The sequence below is a fragment of the Pinus tabuliformis genome, chromosome Q, assembly GCF_031772625.1.
Source record: "Pinus tabuliformis cultivar Carrire ecotype Pingquan chromosome Q, CPIR1, whole genome shotgun sequence".
Taxonomy (NCBI): Eukaryota; Viridiplantae; Streptophyta; class Pinopsida; order Pinales; family Pinaceae; genus Pinus; species Pinus tabuliformis.
Genome location: NC_142296.1, coordinates 1164572088 through 1164580266, shown reverse-complemented (window position 1 = coordinate 1164580266; position 8179 = coordinate 1164572088). Strand labels below are relative to the sequence as shown.

General features: G+C 38.7%; 1 pseudogene; it reads left to right on the top strand.

The window, feature by feature from the left end:
• Positions 1 to 1041: 1041 nt before the first annotated feature.
• Positions 1042 to 2905, top strand: LOC149223795 (hexokinase-2-like; annotated as a pseudogene).
• Positions 2906 to 8179: the final 5274 nt, after the last annotated feature.

Below are 8179 nucleotides of genomic sequence, written 5' to 3'. Positions count from 1 at the left end.
AAGGGCAGCATCTTGTTTTAGTTTGCTTGAAGTTTGTTTGAGTTCAGTTTCAGTGTGAAAATAAGTCTTCAGCTGTGTTGATTTGTTGATGATGACTCCATTGCCCAATGGGTGGAGGCACGGTCTGCTCTTCCAAAGTTCTGCGGTTCTTGGCACCTCCAGGAAGCTGCAGCTGCCATCCCAAATGGAGCCGATGTTAGACTCCGTCTCAACATGAGATTGATTCTTCTTCAAAACAGGGTTTTGAAGAAGAAATCATTTAAATGTGCTGTTTAGATTATGTAATTTGTTCTCCAGCTCTTCAAAAGGCCGCAGCAAACTTCAACGCTCCTATCCCTGCACAAGCACAATTTGAAATATCATCAGCAATCAGAGGCAAAAGGCTATGTGGAGAAATCTCACTGGAGATCCCGAACACCTGTTTTGGAAATTGTCATAAATGAATTATCTTACAACAAGGAGTTGATTGGTCCGTGTCTTCAGGCATTGATAGAACCCAAGCGGAAAATGGACATTATTTTGACCTATCTTTTGAAATATTTCTCACGCTGTAACAACGGCAGAAAGACAGAGGTCTATTTCCAGAACAGTGCTATGAGGTTCACTTTGCTACAGCTCTTTGTCAAAAACAATCGCAATGATCATCGCAGGCAACTCATAGTTGACTTGCAGCCTCCTAGATTTGACAGTGGAGCAATCCTTAGTCAGGACCCTGCAGTTTCATATGTCAGATTTTCAATGGATCTGAATGATGATCAACGCCGTGCTATACTTAAGATACAGTGCTGCAAAGGCCTTTGTTTTGAAGCGCCTTGCTTACACTTTGCTCTGAGAAATAACGAAAGTATTGTTTCTGGTGGTTCTTCATCCTATCAAGATGAGATCTTAGATACCATGGTCAACATAATATATCCAAGTTTGTTGGAAACCATAGCAAAGGTGATGACCGAATTGAAACTGTAAACATTTCATGTAATGTTGTTGGGTCGACTTCTTGGGTTCCAAATCTGACATGCAGCAAAAGGGATAACGGGTGAAATTATGACCACAGTTACAACCACAATTCAAGATATTCAGGAAGAATTTCTGAACCTGGTTTCCAGAGAAACTATTCTTGTCGGGCATTCATTGGAGAACGACCTTTTAGCATTGAAGGTTATTCACAATCTTGTAATAGATACAGCCCTCTTGTACAAACATCCCCGTGGCATACATTTTAAGCCGGCTTTACGAATCATTGCAAAAAAGCTTTTGAACAGAGAGATTCAACAATCTGAAAATGGTCACAACAGTATTGAAGATGCAAGAGCTGCAATAGATCTAGCACTACTGAAGATTCAGAATGGGCCAGCATTTGGAAATCCTCCATGTGGTTCTCATCAAAAATTAGTTTCATTATTGAGCGATCATGGCAGGAAATGTTCACTTATTGATCAGAAGGAAGTTTTACAACGCTATGCCCTTGGCTCATGTAATGCCATCTTGTCTCTGCTAGATGTTTGATGCAGATGTTCTAAATGTAGAATTATGGTGGTTTGGCCAAAAGGCAAGGGTTGCCAAAGTACTTGAAGAGGCAAGGAAGCGAGGAGTTTTCCTGGAAGCATTTCGACAAACTAAGTTGGTATGGTCATTGGATGTACACAGAATGTCTGTTGGTGCTGCATTGACATCCCTCTCAATCTAGCTTATTGATATACGAAGATTGGTTCTTGATGGAGAAGATATTCCTCAACTTGTCAGCATAGTCACTATACAAGGTGAAATGGGACAGAAAAACGATGCTAGCGGGTTTCCCATTGCAAAGGCAGTGCAATTTTTTACACCAGCGCGGCCACTCCAACCCTGCGCCCGACCACTCGAGCTGGAATTTACAGAACCGGCCCAAACTCATTCAAATCACTTTGTGACTTGCAAATTGCTCGAGGGATGAGAAAGGCCTTTTCTATGCTTTGGATCTCGGGGGAACCAATTTCCGGGTGTTACATGTTCAATTGGGTGGCGAGGAAGGACGAGTAATTGATAAAGAATTTACAGAAGTTACTATTCCTACAAATTTTATGGTTGGAACAGAAAGGGAATTGTTTGATTACATTGCTTCAGAACTAGCAAAATTTGTCGCAAGTGAAGGCAAAAACTTCTTTCTAGAACCTGGCCGACAAAGGGAGCTCGGTTTCACTTTCTCTTTCCCAGTGCATCAAACAGCAATTGCCTCTGGCACACTAATCAAATGGAGCAAAGGATTTTCTGTCTCCGAAATGGTTGGCAAGGATGTGGTGGTAGCCTTAAAGGAGGCCTTGAAAAGACAAGGTCTGGACATGCATGTCTCTGCCCTGGTTAATGATACAGTGAGGACATTGGCTGGAGGACGATATCGGGATGAGGATGTTATGGCTGCTGTTATATTGGGCACTGGTACAAATGCCTGTTATGTGGAACGTGCAGATGCAATCCCGAAATGTCAAGGCCATCTTCCAAAATCTGGCTATATGAGTGGGGGAACTTTTGGTCTTCTCATCTCCCAGTAATGGAATTTGATAAAGCTCTTGATGCTGAAAGTATAAATCCTGGCGATCATATCTTTGAAAAGCTGATCTCGGGAATGTATTTGGGAAAGATTGTAAGAAGATTATTGCTGAAATTGGCTGAAGATGCTGCTTTATTTGGAGATAACATTCCATCCAGACTGAGAGAACCACATGTCTTATCTACCCCGAATATATCTGCTATGCACCAAGACACCTCATGTGACCTTAACGTAGTTGAATGTACCTTGACGAATGTATTTGGGATATCACACATTCCTTTGAGGACACGAAAACTTGTAGTCGAACTATGCAACATTGTAGCAGTACGTGCTGCTCGTTTAGCAGGAAACTTCAGAATTTTTGTCATGATATTCAAATGATGTGTTTCTAAAACGACAGACATACAAACCAATGATCCGAATTCTGTTCCGTTTCCATTAATGAAGATTGGGAAAGGGTGAACGTGTCTCAACACAGAGATAACTTAGAACCAGCATTGACATGCAGAAATTTTGTTGGCCGAAATAATATAATGACAGCTGGCTCATGAGCGCCATTCCCACGGTGCCAGAACAACAGAATAGGATTCGATTCCTATTTCCCCAGATTTTAATTAATGTTTCAAACTGGATTTGCGCCCCATGTGTCAGTCATTAGAGGATTTCAGGGAAATGCTGTTCTATGTTTAGCATAGAAGAAACGCCCATTTCTAATTTTTGTAATTGTAATTGTAACAGCGCAGAGGATTTTTGGGGTCAATTTGTTTTGCCTGGGCAGCTTTTTTATTTAATGTATTAAAAATTCATTTGTAAGGGTTTTTTTTTTTTAAGAGTGAGTGAGGGAGAGTTTTTTCTGAGCGCTGGGAGCTACTGGAGAAGCAGAGAGCTTTTTATTGTACAGTTTTATAACAGAGAATTTAATGGAATTTCACAGCTCTGTTTGCCGAGATTCATGTGGTATGTTGATTTAGCATAAGTTTTTCCCTTTGTCTCATATGTAATCAGTTATATTCCATTTCATTTCATGACCCTTTCAAGCTGAACAAATGAAGTGATTAGGTAGGAATTCATAGTATTATATGCTCCTCCTATAAGTTTGTTCGCATTCGATGTTTTCTACTGTTTAAGGAGGATTCAGAGTTATTGTCTGCCCTCCTTAACTCCTCACCAGTCTTGCCATCCCGTTTGAAACCAGATTTGGTGTTAAATTGCATGCCTACCTTGCCTCAGTTGACAACCTGTGTAGTCATTATATTTTTCTGTTTGAAGCTGTGATTTTGCCCATGTAGCCCAGAAAAGCCCCGTCATTCCATTAAAAAACCCCAAAAATCATCAAATCAAACCCCCTATCAATTTACTAGCCTAAAATCCTTATTCTTAATTGGTCAGCCTAATTATATTATAAGATCTATCAAATCTGACCCGAGAGAGCCTTCTCATACCTCGTAGGGCTAGCTACGAGGTGAAATGGTTTGATGTAGCCTTGAGAGTTTGTCTATTTCAGCCTAGGTGAATTCCAAGCGCTAACATGGTCCATGATTTCTATTTAAAGTGCATGGAGGGTCATTTGTAGGGAAATCCGTGCATGAGAGAAACATATGTAAATTTTGATTCTTTTATTAATAAATTGCCTGAAGTGGCCGCGTTGGCTCAGGCCGTGGACTGTTTCCCTCTTTGAGGGTTTTAACCACGTCAAAAATACTGGTGTATTGATCTGCAATCTGGTTGTGAGCGGTGTCCTTTGGTGTTTTGTCTGAGGAACTTACCCTGTAAATTCCTACAATTCCTACCCCTGGAAATCCTAATTATAAGAGGCATTCAACCTCATTTGGAACACACATCCAACACATTCGATCAAGCAAGAAAGAATTTCGATCACCAGAAGAAAGAAGCTGAAAAGGGGAGAAAATCAAGAAGAAGAAGAAGAAGAAGATCAAGATCAAAGTTTTTGGACCTATATTTATCTCTTGTTTTAGGGTTTCTAAAGTTCATGGGCAAGTCGAAGTTGCAGAAGAAATTGCCAGAGAATTCAAAATTGCAGAAGTTGTTGGGAAAGTCGAAGTTGTTGGGCAAGTAGAAGTCGCTGGAAAAGTTGTTGGGGTCGAATTTATTGTTGGAAGGTCAAAGGTTGTTGCTGCAAGTTGTGTAAGGAAGGCTCATTAAGAAGTAAGGTTGAATTGGTCTTGGAGGGGTCTTTTCAAGGGTCTTAGGTCTTGGAATTCGTCATTTGAATATTCTATAAGGAGAGAAGAATTCTTGTGAGTTTTTCTCTCAAGAGGAGAGGTTATTGCCCTAGCTAACAACCTACATTTTGTGTCCTCTTGCCTAATTGTTTTTTCATTATTTACTAGTTGTTTGATGATAAGGACATAATAATAATCAAGTGAAATACAAAGCTAATCAAGTTAAGTAAAAATACTTCACAAGCAATTATCAAAGTAAAATAAATCACCTAATCTAGTTGCCCCTATATTTCTCAACATGGTATTGAAGCTAAGGTGACAAGACAAGAAGAGGCATCTTGAACATCACATCATTGAAGAAGGATACATAAGGGGTGAGAAAAATTAGGAGCACCAAGGAGAAATACTCATTGAAAAACATCACATCATCACAAGGAGAAGAATACTGCAAGGACCCTACCTCCACTCAAAGAAAAAAGGACTACACATTTGAAGCATCTTGAAGTCTCCATATCCTACATTTCTACATCCCAAGGAATCAAGAAGAATAATTTCTATCGTCATCAAATTAATCAAGGTGATCTCCCTCTCCTTGAAGAAAGGATCACATATCAAGCATATTTGAAGAAAGACATCTCTAGAAGAAGAAGCATTGTCATCTTCAAGGAATAAAACATCATCAATCATCATCAAAATAAAGTAGGTATCAAGTTGATGATATCACCATCAAAGGATAATATTCACTTGACAAGTAAGTATCTTTATATCTATGTCTGAGTCTCCTATCAAAATGACTTCATTTTAAGGAAAGCAATAAATTGATTGGGTCATCAAATTTCCTCGCATGGAAGAAAATGATAGATTTGATCCTCATAGAGAACGAAGTTGTTGAATATGCAAAGGGCTCCATCTCAAAACCATCTCAAGAGTAAGCTCAAGCATTATAAAATTATACCAAAGGGGAAATAAGGGCTCAAAGAATCCTTATATAATTAATCAAGGATTCATTCATCTCTTATGTAGCAAAGATGGAGACATCAAAAGAAATATATGAAAAGTTGGTAGAACTATTTTCTTTAAGCATTGCAGGAGAAGTTATATCTTTGAGAACTGAGCTATACAATATGAAGGTATCAAAGGAAGAAAGGATAGCCTCATACTTTACGAGGGTGTCACAAATAAGAGACAAACTACAAGAACTAGGAGAAATAATGTCTGATAAAGAAATGACCACCATTGTGCTCAATGAACTACCTGATGAATGGGGTAGCTTTATATAAATTATATATGGAAAGAAGGAAGCCACTCCATTCAGTGAACTTTGGTCATTATGTAAGATTGGAGAAACTAGGTTGAAAGCAAAGAGTGATGTTGGACTAAATAAACAAGTTCAAGCATATGTTGTCGTGGCTAGGAGAAAAGGAAAGTTTGGAAAGTTTGGTACTTAGAAAAGAAAACAAGATTGATATGTCAAAGATATAATGTTATGAGCATAATGAATATGGGCACTACAAAAGGAATTGTTCCAAAATCAAGAAGGAAAACAAAAAGGAAAAGGAAAGAAATGAAGCCCATATCACTGAAGAGGTGGGAGAGCTTGAAAAGAAGAAGACAAACTTAGGAGGAAGTGAAAGATCTCAACTATGACTAAGATAATCTCCTACACTTAGTTCTTTTCAAGTTTGTAAAAGATAGTAGTCATGATGGAAAGATCACAAGAATTATAGGATGCATTAGATCTGAAATCAAGATGACATCATCATAGAAGCATGGAAGGATAGCTGAAGTAGAAGTCTACATGGTTGTAGCAGTCATTATGATAAGAAGGATGTAGCTTATTAATTTTAGTTAACAATGGTATGTTCTATGCTTGCAACAATTAATTCAATGTCCTTTAAATATCCCAATGACAATTTCCAATTTAGTTTCCAATAGAAATCACATTAACCATAAATCACATTGACATTAACTGTAGATAGAACATGAACAATAAAATGCAGAAGACAAGCCAAGACAAGAGAACACCATAATTTTGCGAATGCTAGGGAAAACCGCCAAGATGGGGAAAACCCTTTGATAAATTATTCTTATTATTATATCAAATTTTCAACAGAGAGAGAGAGTACAATAAAGTCAAAATTGACTTGTAAAATGATAATCAAAGCAACCCTATCAAATCTAAAATTTTCTTGCAGTAGTCAACAACCCTAACCAGAAAGTCAACGTTGGTCAAAGCAACAACAAACCGTCCATAATGTAGCTCAGTCATATCCAATAAAACTCGGCCTTCTTAGGTGGTCAAAGTCATCCCAAAAAAGTCATTAAAAACAAAAATAAAACTTGGTCAAAGTCTGCACTTCAAGCCTACGGTCAGCGCAATCAACATGCCCAAAAAACCTCAGTTTCTGTGCCAATTAATGTGACCCTTCAAAACAAAATTTTTGGCATAAAAAACACAGTCAAAGGAAGTAAAAATAGCCCTGGTTAGCATTGGTGAAACCCTGCAACAAATCATGTAGTTTGGCCATGTAATTCATCCTCTTTCAGCCACACGTGTGAGAGAAGAGTTACCCAATAAGTTGTACAAACAATCAGATGAGGAGAGAGAAGAAGAAGATGAGCTAATGAGGTGCCAAATGATGTTGGAGGTATCTATTATTTATACAAGTCGTTGGAGGTCAAGAGTCATGTCCATTGGGCTTCATGAGCCTACATGATAATGTGGTCGACCTTGACAATTTGCACATGTGGGCTTGACCTCAAAAACATATTTTTCCTTATCCAAATTTGATGATATTTTGGTCGATTTTGGTCCTCTAAAAAATAGGAATTCAATGCAATAATCATCTCCATCAAATGAGCTGTCTAAAGTCGAATTTGGACCTAGTTGAAAATTTTAACATTCCCTCTCAACTAGGGAGAATTCCACCTACCAATTCATCATTCCATCCTGTCATCATGTACCATCTATGCATCTCATCTCAAATCTAATGAACACTGATGTATTAATGAAGAAGAATAAATCGAGAGTGAGTCACAAGACCTTGCCACTCTCCACTGAACGAAATTAGTCCAGGGGTAGAACTCCAATAGACTTTATCCCAGATCAAGTTGTTGAACACCATGCATCCTAGACATAGGGAGTACGATAGTACACAATGCATCCATCTGTAGTGTTATGGTCCCTATCCTATTTTCCAAACTCATTGGGTAGATGAGAGGTACTTCCCATGAGTCCCAGACTTCATGGGTAGGATGTATGCCGGGGAATCCACAGGAGAAGGTGAACCACTCATCCTACTCATATGCCATAGGAGAAGGTGAACTACTCATCCTATGCATAATCATTAATCATAGGGGAATGTGAACCAATCACCCTACACACATGTGTCATCAATCGTAGGGGAAGGTGAAACACTCACCCTACACACATGTCAACCATAATGTGGTATCACAAGGGAAGGTGGACCAC